The sequence below is a fragment of the Bicyclus anynana genome, chromosome Z (assembly GCF_947172395.1).
Source record: "Bicyclus anynana chromosome Z, ilBicAnyn1.1, whole genome shotgun sequence".
NCBI lineage: Eukaryota > Metazoa > Arthropoda > Insecta > Lepidoptera > Nymphalidae > Bicyclus > Bicyclus anynana.
The window spans coordinates 20,975,053-20,989,733 of NC_069110.1; the positions used below are offsets into that span (position 1 = coordinate 20,975,053).

A 14,681-nucleotide genomic window follows, 5' to 3' on the forward strand; every position below is an offset into this window, starting at 1 on the left:
TCGTACCGAATAGATCGTTTAGCGGTATATATTTGCCGGTAGTACTTATGTAGACCAGTCGAGGCCACAGACCAGACCGAGGCCAATATAACCCGAGATGAGCATCGAACAGGACCCCTCCAGGTTTTGACGGCCTCCGTGGCTCAGTGGTATGCGCGGTGGATTTACAAGACGGAGAACCTGGGTTCGATCCCCGGCTGGGCTGATTGAGGTTTTCTTAATTGGTCCAGCTTCGGCCGTGGCTAGTTACCACCCTACCGGCAAAGACGTACCGCCAAGCGATTTAGCGGTCCGGTACGATGTCGTGTAGAAACCGAAAGGAGTGTTGATTTTCATCTTCCTCCTAACAAGTTAGCCCGCTTCCATCTTAGATTGCATCATCACTTACCATCAGGTGAGATTGTAGTCAAGGGCTAACTTGTAAAGAATAAAAAAATATATCTACTGTTTTGAGAGCCACAATATATCAAAACTGTCGGTTATCCGGGATAACATTTTTTTATTGCCATATTATCTTTTTAAATATGACCAATATTTCCAATCCCCTCCAACTAGTCGGGAATGACTGTTATAAAAATGGGTACGACCATAGAAAAACGGGGCGGGGATCGAACCATCACCCCTCGGTGATGAGTCCGAACGCTCTCACAGTTGAGCTATTGAGTTATTGTTCTTAAAAGTGACAGCTAACATTGGAAATTGCATGTTTAATCAAGATATCGTTTCTGTCTGTCTACTTTTCGTACATCTAAAAATCATGTATAATGAAGTTATAGGTAATTTAATTCGCAAAAGTGCAGTGTCACTAGTAGGTAGGTTAAGTGGAATACGGGTCTAATCTCAGACTGAGGCATAATCCACCACGCTGGCCCAAAACATACTTCATACAAATAGATTATTAAGATAATTCTCAGGTATGCGTGTGATAATTCATAGTTTCTTAAAATGAACATAAGTGAAAAGTTGGAGACGCCCCGGACCAGATTCGAACCTACGTCCTCCGAATCGAAAGCAGAGGTCATATCCACCGGGCTGTTAGGTTAGGTAAGGTTGAAACTGAAGAACATAATAAGAGATTCGTGAGACGAAAAAATTTGAAACCACTGAACTACTTTAAACGTCAAAACGAAAAAATGGGAAAAGAGAATATCCTTTTATTTTAGAAGTCGTTTGAAAAGAGCTCCGAGTACAATCGATATATGAGTATGCCTCATAGTCACTCACTCGCATCAAGTAATCATTTCCACTTAGCTTCCGGCGCCGAAGTTAACGGCTGATAGAATTTAAATTGCTTTAGGGTTGAAGGCGAATGGATTCATTTTGTATCACCGCGGTTACGGTACTTGATTAAATTAATAACTTTGATCACTAGAGTTACATAATACGTAAAGAAATATAGGAAAAGTCTAGGTATTTAATATCTACAAGAAATATACGTTATGTACGTATATTATGAAGAAGGAGGATTGATCACTTACTACAGTAATCCCAATTTAAATATATAAAAGCGAAAGGTCATCATTTTCATCTCGAAATCTTGAAAACCGCTTAACGGATAAAGATGAAACTTTGGTAGAGAGATAGTTTTGTAGTTATTAGCCGTCGTCCCCTAAAAACGAATTTCACGACCGGATTATGGAGTACCTTAGAACCACTATGCGGGAGCAGTGACTCCCAGCAAGCATTCTACAAAATGTCGACAAAGTCGACAAGTATAATTTTTAGATAAAAAATGGAAATGTTTTTTTTACTCGTTTATTTCATAGTGTGGGGTATCGTTGGATTAGTCTTAAAAAATATAGTGGGTCTGTCAAACACTGTTTTGATTTAGGGATCCGTTTATAAGATATTAAGTTCGTGAAAAAATCACAGAAGTAAAACAAATAATTAAATTAGAAAGTAGTGATTGCATTTAAAGAGTCAAAATCGGACCAACTTGAAAAACGTACCTGGTGCCTGGAATTTGCACAAAAATTTCGTTGTTATTATTAGCTAAAATTGCTTAGATATGGATACCAAGATAACTCAGAGTCTGTTAAAATTAGAAAGCTGAAATTTGGCATTGGTGTATAACGTCTATAAAATGGTAAAAAGAAAAAAAATTGGGTTCTTTCTCTTTCGATTCGATTTTTTCTCTTCTATTCCCTAATCATAAGGAATATCGCTATCGGTATTTTCGGGTAATAATGTACAAAATATAAGTGCTCATTTAATCTGCGGAACCTTACACATTGCCCGACACACACTTGGCTGGTTTTTATTTTTATTCAGTTGTATTTTATGTCAAAAATTGCGTTCTTAATTGAGTTTTTTATTTATTTTCTTACCATGACGTTGCCCTGCACCTCTCATCCCGAGGTAAATATTCGTAGGTAAGTTTCATGTTCCAGTAATTATGCCGGTAACGTACGCTTCTACAGCTAGGTAGGTAACTTATAATGCAGTCCTTTATTACGCAATCAACTAAGAGCTCTGCGTTAATTAAAAGCAATGGTAAAGGAAAATTCTGTAAACGAAGTTAATTAAACCGACTAACCAGGTATTTAATAAACTTCTCTCTATCTATAATATATGAAACATGTTCTACGCCGAGGTTATTAATAGCAGATGCCCGCGTATTCATCATTATCAGCCCACTATATGGCCCGGCCTCCCTTCTTATATGAGAGGGTGATGGAGCTCAGACCCACCACGCTGCTCCAGTGCGAGGTGGCGGGCTTAGTGTGATAACGTTAAATTCATTACGGCCACTATTAGGTATTAATGAAAGTGTGGCTTGATGTGCTCTCCGAGTGTAACACCACGAACTCCGGGATCAGCCGATAGATATCCACTCCTGGATATAGGCCTCTTGTCATCATCAACCCGTATTCGGCTCACTGCTGAGCTCAAATCTCCTCTCAGAATGAGAGGGGTTAGGCCAATAGTCCACCACGCGGGCCCAATGCGGATTGGCAGACTTCACACAGGCAGAGAATTAAGAAAATTCTGTGGTATGTAGGTTTCCTCACCGTGTGAAACACGTGATATTTAATTTCTTAAAATGCACACAATAGAAAAGTTGGAAGGGTATGCCCCGGACCGGATTCGAATCCACACCCTCCGGAATCAGAAGCAGTGGTCATATCCTCTGGGCTATCACGGCTCTCTCTCTATCAGGCCTCTTATACCTACCGACTTCCAAATACCACATTCTTGAGCCGTATACATCCAGCTTTGTAACCAGCTTGGTGTCGGTGGTGCAGTGAGGGGTCGACCTGTGATGCGGGGCAAGGTCGCTATTCAAATACGCCAGCGTCCATAGGGTCTTCGAACTACGTGGTCCACCCATTGCTAGTTCAGCTATGCGTTTCATTGAGCTGGATGGTTTTTCTGTATAGATATATCCTCATTTCTGATTCAACGCAGACTGAGGAATAGCTTGCATCTGTGCACACTGACTCTTTAGTGTCACCGCACACAGGCCACACGCGACAGCCACAAACGCTGCTACAAGAAGCAAGAATGGGCCACAATTGTAGCTGAAGCACGCGACAGCCACTTAAAGTCTTAACGGTCGGCGATCATTGTGGGATCACAAAAACAAAAACAACATTTTGCCCGAAGTTACAACGTCTCCGTACGACCCGTAGGTAATAAAATGTATATAAAAACCTATCCCATTCTTCCTTAGACCCAATCCCAAACTAAAGGTTCCAATAAATGTATCCAACCCGAAAAAATCCAATAGACTATCATCATTATAACAAACAGCCCGCGGGTAATAAAATCCAGTTATTTTCTACTTACATACATAAGAGTACCTCCCTTTCTTTACCTTATTAGGGTTCCGTAGTCCACCAGTATAGTTAGTATAGTCCAGTATAGTTACGCCATAGCTGTCTGTCTGTCTGCCCGAGGTTTAGTTTTTATGGCAGTGCACATCATAGGAAATAGTACCACCGCTCATTGTTGCCTCTATACAGCATTGCTGTGTTCTGGTAACTGATGCTGGTTATGTTGTTGTAATGGCTTGGCTCTTTAACGATCATTGTCAGATTTTGTTCATACTGACGGGCGGCCAGACGTGCTTTCTGATGCACGGGATGTAACATTACCAAGTTTCCAAATCAGTACTGAAAATATTTATTGAGAAATTTTTGGAATTAAAGAAAAGTAAAATTTTTCCACCTGGTAGGGGGTCGGCCAGGTGGACTGACGACATCAAGTAAGTCGCAGGGATTCGCTTGCAGATGGCACAGTATCTTGATGTTTGGAAGTCCCTACAAAAGGCCTATGTCCTGCAGTGGACGTCCATCGACTGATATGATGATGATGATGATGAAAATTTTTCTTAATCTGACCAATGTAGCCATGATTCGTCAGTAAAGCTAACCCACTGGACTAACGAGACAATTATTTAACTTCTATTATTTTTTTACAAAAAATTTTTTTATATACAACAGTGTCCACATTCTAACTATGCTAACAGTGACAATATTTGTACAACAAAAGCGCACGGCGCTGCTACGAGTATCTTGTATCACATGTGTTGGAAACAAAAGCAAAGCATTTTGCGAGCTTTCGAAAAGCAACGCAGAATGATAATTTTACCTATGTAGGTAAATTTAAGAGAATATACGTAACGTAACTATGAAATTGTAGATTAATAAGAAGTAAAGTAATAGTTCGGAGAGCCGATGGACGTTGGGGTCCCAAAGTGCTGGAATGGCGACCCCGCACTAGTAAGCGCAGTGTTGGTTGACCCTCCACCAGGTGGACTGACGACATCAAGCGAGTCGCTGGGATTCGCTGGATGCAGGTGGCTCAGTGTCGTGATGTTTAGAAGTCCCTACAAAAGGCCTATGTCCTGCAGTGGACGTCCATCGGCTGATATGATGATGATGATGAAGAAGTAAAGAGATCTCGAGAATGTCGCTCGATGCACTGGTAGCATTGGTAGGTACCCAAAGTCATGAGACGCCGTACCATATGGTACGACATCGTTAATAATCAAGCTAGTGTTAGTCACAACCTACGACGTAAGGAGGAGGTAGAGTAATTCTCTGAACCTGCCTACCTGCTGGGCAGCTCTGACTCTTCTTAACGACTAAGACTTTGGTTTGTTTGGTAGTGACCGAGTCACCGAAATAGCTCAAAAATTCGCGAATCTGAAGAGGCATATTTCGAAGATCAACGTTGGTGTTGGAGCCCCAAGGTGCTGGAATACCGATGATATCAAAATCAGATGATCTCAAGCGGCTAACAGGCATGCATGCGGCTGTTGTTATAGTTGCTGTGATGTGGTTTAATTTTTACTTTAAAACATTTTCACTCTGAAATGGCAAGGTTCATGTCGGAACATAAGTTTATTAAACTTAAGGTTATGTTTAAATTTGTATCCTGCGTCCGACAACTTGAAAACTTGACGGGTTTAGATCGTTTGCCGCTTTCCTTTAACTTTGCACTACTTAAGCAATCTATGTTTAATTCTAGTGCTAGCTATGCCCCGCTGTTACATCCACTTAGACAGTACATGTACTAAAACAGACTAAAATCTATCTCTTTGCTAAATCTTATTCAAATCCGTTTAGCCGTTAAATCACGAAAAAGCAACAAACATCGATAAAATAATATTTTTCCGACTTTTTAAGTGATGGAAAGCGAAGCAAAGTCTAAAAAAATTCAAGGCAACAACATAATATAGGCAAAAATTCAAGGCAACACAATATAATTTCGCATATATTGTGCGATCTGTAAATTTAACATCGGAACTACTGATTTCATTAGACTGAATATGTTAATTTGTATTTATATTTTAAATGAAAACCTTCGGATTCATGTTTGTCTAAATAATCAGTGTAATACGTTTCTCTGAGATCTTACTCTATAATGATTGCTTTCTCAAAACTCAAAATACGTTGACATTTATTCGTGAGTACTCACGATATATTTTCAGAAAATCTCTCACATTTAAAACAAGAATGTAAATAGACAATTAAGGCGATCGCACATCTCGTACTCCGCATTTGGAACAAGGCTCTTGAGACTCCTTAAAAGTAGACAACAAAGCTGATTATTTTTTTTTTATAAAGTGATAAATGTTTTTGTTTTTTGACATGACAACGTCTTATAATTCGACGGAGCCGGCTCCACACTCGAGAAAAGATGACGTCATGCGTCGTTCCCTCGCTCTAGAGCGAGGGAACGACGCATGACGTCATCTTTTCTCGTTCGGTTGCCAACTTTTATAACAAGAAATAAAGTATATTCTGGTCTATGAAGATTATTAAACAGTATTTTAGTAAAACGAACAGTTCTTTCGAAAAATTTAACCAATCCATCAGTATTTTCTTATGACGTTGTCACGTCAAACTATCGCCAGTAAACCGACTTTACAGACAACCGATTTTATATTCTCCTACAAAAATTACGTTTATAAGATCCGAGGAAATTAAGAGGAAATTTCATGAAACATCATAAGGCTTTCTGAGAGCTCACTTAAGTATTCAATCCTACGCGGCAAAATTATTATATTCAAATAATATTATAATATTTTCAAGTAGTATTACATTGTTTTCAACTAATATTTTGTTCAATAATATTGTATTTGTGTTACGTAAAATATCAGTAATTTTTGCTTAATTATTTTCATATAAGATCCAATTTTATAATTATATTTTTATATTAATAAATTAACTGCCTACATTATAAAATAAAACCAGTGTTTTTTGTTACGTAACAATTATAAATCGCGCATATCTCAGGGAACAAATCCACGCAACCTGCGTAAAGAAGTCCTTATCATCATCATAATCATCAACAACATTACTTTAATACTTTTTATCAGCCGGTGGACGTCCACTGCTGTGCCTATGCATAGCTAAGTCTATCGGCTCTTACAAGAAACATATTACAAGAAGCCTGTGCTTCTTGAGAGTAACACACAGGTTACTCTGTTAATTTGTTTGGCGCTTTTGCGTTGCATGACGAGTACTACCAGTTTCCAACTTTCTTCCAAAAATACAAGAGCGGAACTTTGGAACGTTCGTTTTATTAAATGACTTTCTTACTAGACAGCTAGTATGAGTATAAAAAATAGTGCGTTTCGTGTGGGTACTGCAGCGATATGCGGTCAGCTTTGACACTACGTCTCCGTTTGACATATAAATGGATAGCAAGGACACGCGTCCTTGTTCCAAGTAAGTGTTGACTGCCAGCCTAATGGCTCTAGGGAATTTCGTATTGTATGATTTTAGCGTTTCCCACTGCCGCGCTTTGTTTATTGCTATGAATTTCACATTGTGTGAGACCATTGTGACTAGAGAATTACCGCTATACCTTACCCCTGAAATTAATATTCTAACTCTTGGTTCAAAATGCCAGCTGAAAATAAGCGCTGAAGTTAAGAGCTATCAGCACACTGCTGGGCTGGTAGCTTTGTCCTGGTTGGGTCACACACGTGTCTAAATGCTGCTTTTACTACTTGGGTTTTGATCTTAAGATGCACATGTTCTGCATCAGTCACAACTATAGCATATCATCATTATCATCATTATCATTATCAACCCATATTCGGTTCACTGCTGAGCTCGAGTCTCCTCTCAGAATGAGGCCAGTAGTCAACCACGCTGGCCCAGTGCGAGATGCTAATAGTCCACTCAATTAATCAATCAGGTCAACCTGGGAATTAGCGATAAAATTCCTAATTATCTCAGTTTCTTTAGTTCAAATGAAGTTAAATAAAAATTATTATAAAAATTCGTAGAGATATCATCATCATCATCATCATCATATCAGCCGATGGACGTCCACTGCAGGACATAGGCCTTTTGTAGGGACTTCCAAACATCACGATACTGAGCCGCCTGCATCCAGCGAATCCCTGCGACTCGCTTGATGTCGTCAGTCCACCTGGTGGGGGGTCGGCCAACACTGCGCTTACTAGTGCGGGGTCGCCATTCCAGCACTTTGGGACCCCAACGTCCATCGGCTCTTCGCACTATGTGCCCCGCCCATTGCCACTTCAGCTTCGCAACTCGTTGAGCTATGTCGGTGACTTTGGTTCTTCTGCGGATCTCCTCATTTCTGATTCGATCACGCAGAGATACTCCTAACATAGCTCGTTCCATCGCCCGCTGTGTGACTCTAAGCCTTCTTATGAGGCCCATAGTTAGCGACCAAGTCTCGGAACCATAGGTCATCACTGGCAACACGCACTGTTCGAAGACTTTTGTCTTCAGGCACTGAGGAATTTCGGACGAAAAGATGTCGCGAAGCTTCCCGAATGCAGCCCAGCCGAGTTTGATTCGACGGTTCACCTCTTTCTCGAAATTGGACCTACCTAACTGGATCATATGTCCTAGGTATATGTATTCGTCTACAATTTCGAGTGCAGCGTTCTCAACTATAACTGGGTGGAGCGATACATGAGCATTACACATTATTTTTGTTTTGCCCATGTTCATTTTCAGGCCCACCTGTTGAGAAACGCTGCTGAGGTCATTGAGCATGGTACTAAGGTCATCCAGAGTCTGTGCCATGATGACTACATCATCCGCGAACCGCAGTTGAGTGATGTACTCGCCATTGATGTTGATGCCAAGTCCGCTCCAGTCCAGAAGCTTAAAGACGTCTTCCAGTGCGGCGGTAAATAGCTTCGGAGAGATCACATCTCCCTGACGCACTCCTCGCTGCAACTGGATTGGCCTCGTAGTCTGATCCTGAATACGGACTGACATAGTGGCGTTTTCGTACAAGCACTTCAACGCTTGGATATACCTGTAATCAATTCGGCATCTCTGCAATGACCTTAGCACAGCCCAGGTTTCCACCGAATCGAAGGCTTTCTCATAGTCCACAAACGCTAAGCAAAGTGGCTGGTTATACTCGTGAGTCTTCTGTATAACCTGCCGCAGCGTATGGATGTGGTCTATGGTACTAAAGCCTTTTCGGAAACCGGCTTGTTCGGGAGGCTGGAAGTCGTCAAACCTATTAGCGAGACGATTCGTAATGACTCTCGAGAACAATTTGTAAACATGGCTTAGCAGCGAGATGGGTCTGTAATTCTTCAGCAAGGTGTTGTCACCTTTTTTGAAGAATTACAGACCCATCTCGCTGCTAAGCCACGCCTCAGGCGTCGTGCCCTCGTGAATGACGGAATTGAACAATCGCTGAAGGACTTTAAGTATCGGTTTTCCACCCGCTTTCAGGAGTTCTGCTGTGATTCCGTCCTCACCTGGCGCCTTATTGTTCTTCAGGTGTTTGAGAGCCACACTAATCTCGTATAGGCTGACGTCCGGGATATCTTCGGTATAGTGTCGGGTCAACTTGGCTCTGGGGTCTTTAGCCAAATTGGCAACAGGCTGCTGAGTAGTCGTGTATAGCTGTCCATAGAACTTCTCGACCTCACTTAATAACTCGGGCTTGGAAGAAATTAGATTACCGTGTTCGGTCTTCAAACGCGTCAGCTGCCTCTGTCCAATAGACAGATCTCTGGCGAAAACTTTCGAGCCTCGATTATTTTCAATCGCATTTTTAATACGCTCGGTATTGAAATTTCGCAAGTCGCTAGTTTGCGACTTAGAGATCTGTCTACTGATTTGTCGGTATTTTGACGCATCTGCTGAAGACTGTAATCTCATTTCTTGCCTCTCTTCCATGAGTTTAAGTGTTTGGTCCGAGAACTTTTTGGTTCTTTTCGCACGGTGGGTCTTATAGAACTTAGACCCAACGGAATGGACAGTTTCCACAAACCTGTTGTTCAGATCGTCCACAGTTTCGCAATTTGCTAGGCAATCAAAGCGGTTCTGCAGTTCTAGTTGAAAGGACTCGGGGTTTTGAATATGGGCACGAGTAGGTCGGAGCGTAGACTTCACCAGTCGATACCGTTCCAGCTGAATGTTGATATTCAACGTGCCTCTAACCATTCGGTGATCGCTACCGGTTTTCACCCTATGGATCACAGAAACATCGTTGAATATTTGCCGTCTGGTAGACAAGATGAAGTCGATCTCGTTTTTCGTGGAACCATCGGGGCTCATCCAGGTCCATTTCCTGTGTGGTGGCTTCTTGAAGAAGGAGTTCATCATAAAGAGGCCCTCCTTCTCCATGAAGTCAGCCAACATTTGGCCCCTATCGTTCCGTTGCCCATATCCAAATCGTCCCACTTTCAACTCTGAACCGCTACGTTCGCCCAGCTTTGCGTTAAAATCCCCCATCACAACATTGTAATAAGAGTTTGAGGCATGTATGGCTTTAGAAATATCCTCATACAATACCTCTACCTCCTCGTCGGGATGTGCGTAAACCTGTATAACCTTCAACGAATACCGTTTGGTAATTCGGAGGACCAGGAACGCTACCCTGCTCGACACACTCTCGACTTTTACAACATTGTTCACGAGGGACTTGTGAACGATAAATCCGACACCACCCTGGGACTGTTGGTCGCCCTCCCGGTAGTAGAGCATGTTGCCGGATTCAAGGATTATCGAGCCCTCCCCCTCTCTTCGGACTTCAGACAATCCTATGATATCCCAGTGCAACTTGCTCATAACTTCTTCCAGCTCGATGACCTTTTCGTCGGACCTCAAAGTGCGTGCGTTGTATGTTGCCAGGTCTAGTCGTCGGGGTTGGCAGCGGAATCTCTGCCGGAGATTCTTAACACCCCTTGCCCCGCCGTTACCATAACCGCTGCCAGAGCCAGGAATAGCGGGGCTGCCGGGGACTAGGGGCTGTGTTTTGTTTTTGCCGTCCATACAAAGTTTTGCCCAGTACTGACCACGCTGGGCATGCGGGTTGGTCAGCGCAGTGCTAGATTACTCGCGCCGGTGTCGCTGCTGCCCGACACCGGCCTGAGGCATTTCGTAATCTAGCCTGTGGGAATGGATATACCGCCATTCGTCGGTCGCCAGAGCCTCGTCGGTCCATCTGCAGGGTGCACCACGAGCAGGTGAGGTTGGCAGTTGGGGAGACTGACTGGTACTAGCCTCCCCCTTACACCCCTCGTAGAGATAGATAGTAAACTAATTTTGTGTGAGACTTCTGAAGCAACTTCTAGAACATCAAATTGTTTGTATGTAGCTCATGCGGCTTATTATTATCTCTCATTTCGATGTGAAATTAATAGATGACTGGGGACATAGTGCCTTATCGGGAATACGATATTTAATATAGTGTTATTGAAAATATTTCATTTCCTTTTCTGAACTCGTTCATACTCAACTAGTAAATAGAAGTTTATAGAGCAAAGCTCAGTGCGGTATTTTTCTTGTGTGCAAGATAGCAACTCATGCTTAAAAAATGTTTTTTTTTATAATCTTTGACTATTCATTTAAATGATATAACATAATATATTTTTTTATATTTCATTTTATGATATTATCAACCAGGAAATTACTCAAAAAGCTTTTACCGTTAATACATATTAATAATTAATCTGCACAATTTAATATTATACCGCTAAAAGCTTTTATCAGATAATATAAATCTAAGCTTTAACGTATTCAAAGTTTTCTTTCAATAAATTAATGGTCAAACAAATGTGATATCAAAAATTTACAACTATTATAAACTTTAAGTATCTGAACAAACAACAACACAATCAGTTAAATCGGTCAAGTTAAATCTCAAAGCAACTTGCCCGATTTAATTGTTTTTATTTTGTTTTAAAAAAAAGAGAAATAAAAAGTCGATTTTTAGGGTTCCGTAGTCCACAAGGAACCCTTATAGTTGCGTCATGCCCGTCTGTCCGTCCGTCCGCGGTATAGAACAGAGACTATTTATTATGAGACAAATAGGGAGCTGTAAATTAGCATGAATATGTAAATTAAAAATGTAAACAAAGTCGTACAATAAAATTTTGAAAAATATTTTTTTAGGGAATTTTTTTTTGCTCGTTAATTTCATAGTGTGGGGTATCGTTTGATAGGTCTTTGAAAGTTGTAAGGGGTCTTTTACCAATACATTCCGATTTTGAGATCCGTTTGTAAAATATTAAGCTTTTAAGTGATAATTTTGTTAGAGTCAAGTGTCCCCATCCTCTACCGGCTAAACGGTTATTTATGGATACGTGAAAAATTCATAAAAGTAGGATATATAATGACATTACAAGAAAAGCTATAACGGCTAATAAGCCATTGCTATTTAAAGAGTCGACAAACTTAAAAACTTCCGTTGTTAATTAAAAAGATAAAGTTGTCAGTACGATAACTCAGAGTCTGTTTATACTAGAAAGATGAGATTAGGTAAGGGTATGTATATTGATTACTTCTATAAAAAGATAAAAAGTAAATTTGAAAATAAATTTTTGGGGTTCCTTCCCTACACGCACAGTGAGGATGAATTTTTTATCGTCTGTCCTATAATGTCGGGTATCGTTATCGGTATTTGTGAGCATTGCATATGGGATTAAAGTGCTAACTTAATCTACGGAACCCTACACTGCGCGTGGCACGGTTAATACTTGCATCAAAATAACAAAATCGATCGATAGAAATCATAAATGTATTTTTAAACGTGATAAAACATCAATGATTTTATTCGACTCATCCCTAGGACAATTCCCAGATAATTTATATGGCAAACATTTTAATACGTTCAGTCGTTTTTGCCTGATTGAGTAATAAATATACAAACAAACTTTACAAAATTTGTTGGGATATAATTTTCCGACATGCACGCATATTGGAGTATAATAAATGACCGCTCGTAACTCCGGTTGAATGGATTGATGTGAGGGTCCTCGGTCATTTCATTCGGTCATTGACAATGCATAAGTGGGATCGTACGTTCGTTTCACCCTCCGCTAAATTGGTGTTCGTCTGAATTATTACTGACTAGCTTTTGCCAGTGACGACGTCCGATTGTAATTTCTAGAACGGAGTTAATTCATTCAAATTCTATTGATTGGTATTGATAATATCAGCTATGGCTATCATATCAGCTGAACAAAGACGGAACATCTGTTCTGTGATTTTGTCAGCATTGCCCAATGCTCAACAATCGCCTTAGAAGGTGTATTCCTATCAGTCTGTTCGAATTTTTTGGTACCTCGGGTCACATTGTCAAAACGACGGTAATGTACGACTGAAGTGTTAAAAGTAGATAGCTGAAATGACGAGAGTTCTCGGCTATACCACGTGGTCTTAAAGGCGATAATTTACTGCCCTAAAGGCAATAAGCATCACTGTTAGACCTGTCCTGTTGGTTCACAATACTAGTAGGCAGTAATAGGGACGTTGTGGTGTGACTAGGGTGAATAAAATAAGGAATATAAAAAACGATGCATGGAATTGGGGCCACTGACGGAAAAATTGAGTTCAAAGGTTAGCTTACTTGCTATAAACATGTGATGTGGAGGGATGACTGTCATATTACCAGAATAATGATAAAATTGCAATTGGATGGACAAAAGACGAGAAGAAGGTCAAAAAAGAGATGGTTGTGTGTGAAAGAGGATAAGTGTGTATAAGAAGTGGATGACAAATTGTTGGATAATAAAAGAGAGTGGAAGAGATTGACATTGTTTGCCGACTCCACATAATTGGCATAAGGAAAAGGGGATGATGACGAGCTATGAAGTAATTACTTCTTGACTTGTTACATCATTTACAGATAGTGTTAGAAAACAAGTCTTCGTTTCAGTGTATTTGTTGTGTTGGAAAAACAAATCTTCGTTTCGGCATATTTGTTGTGTTGTAAAAAAAGTCTTCGTTTCGGCAAAATTGTTGTTTTGGAAAAACAAGTCTTCGTTTCGGCATATTTGTTCTGTTGGAAAAACAAGTCTTCGTTTCGGCATATTTGTTGTGTTGGAAAAACAAGTCTTCGTTTCGGCATATTTGTTGTGTTGGAAAAACAAGTCTTCGTTTCGGCATATTTGTTGTGTTGGAAAAAAGTCTTCGTATCGGCATATTTGATGTATTGAAAAAAAATTCTTCATTTCGGCATATTTGTTGTGTTGGAAAAAAGTCTTTGTATCGGCACATTTGTTGTGTTGGAAAAACAAGTCTTCGTTTCGGCATATTTGTTGTGTTGGAAAAAAGTCTTCGTATCGGCATATTTGTTGTATTGAAAAAAAATTCTTCATTTCGGCATATTTGTTGTGTTGGAAAAAAGTCTTTGTATCGGCACATTTGTTGTGTTGGAAAAACAAGTCTTCGTTTCGGCATATTTGTTGTGTTGGAAAAAAGTCTTCGTTTCGGCATATTTGTTGTGTTGGAAAACAAGTCTTAGTTTCGGCATATTTGTTGTGTTGGAAAAAAGTCTTCGTTTCGGCATATTTGTTGTGTTGGAAAAAAGTCTTCGTATCGGCATATTTGTTGTGTTGGAAAAAAGTCTTCGTATCGACATATTTGTTGTGTTGGAAAAAAGTCTTCGTATCGGCATATTTGTTGTGTTAGAAAAAAGTCTTCGTTTCGGCATATTTGTTATGTTAGAAAAACAAGTCTTCGTTTCGTTGTTAGAGATAAAAATAATTTCAGCTACAAGTTCATGGTCCATCACGCACGGCTAGCGCCCTTAATTGTACTTTCGTTGCTGCCGTAAAGGCCCTTTTTTGTACGCCTGTCTATAACTTTTCTGTACATTGTCTACGTACTCGACGTGAGTGGGATAGAAATTAAAGCTCAGGACTTCAATTCAGGACTCGTACCAGGTAACTTGTGATCCGAAGCCACGTCCGCTGGATCAACGAGACCAAT

At 40.4% G+C, this 14,681-nt stretch overlaps 1 protein-coding gene across 1 annotated transcript in view; it reads right to left on the reverse strand.

Annotated features, from left to right (window-relative positions):
* The window catches only part of LOC112049728 (carboxyl-terminal PDZ ligand of neuronal nitric oxide synthase protein), a 156,153-nt gene that overhangs the window by 73,701 nt on the left and 67,771 nt on the right, over nt 1–14,681 (reverse strand). The window lies entirely within an intron of this gene.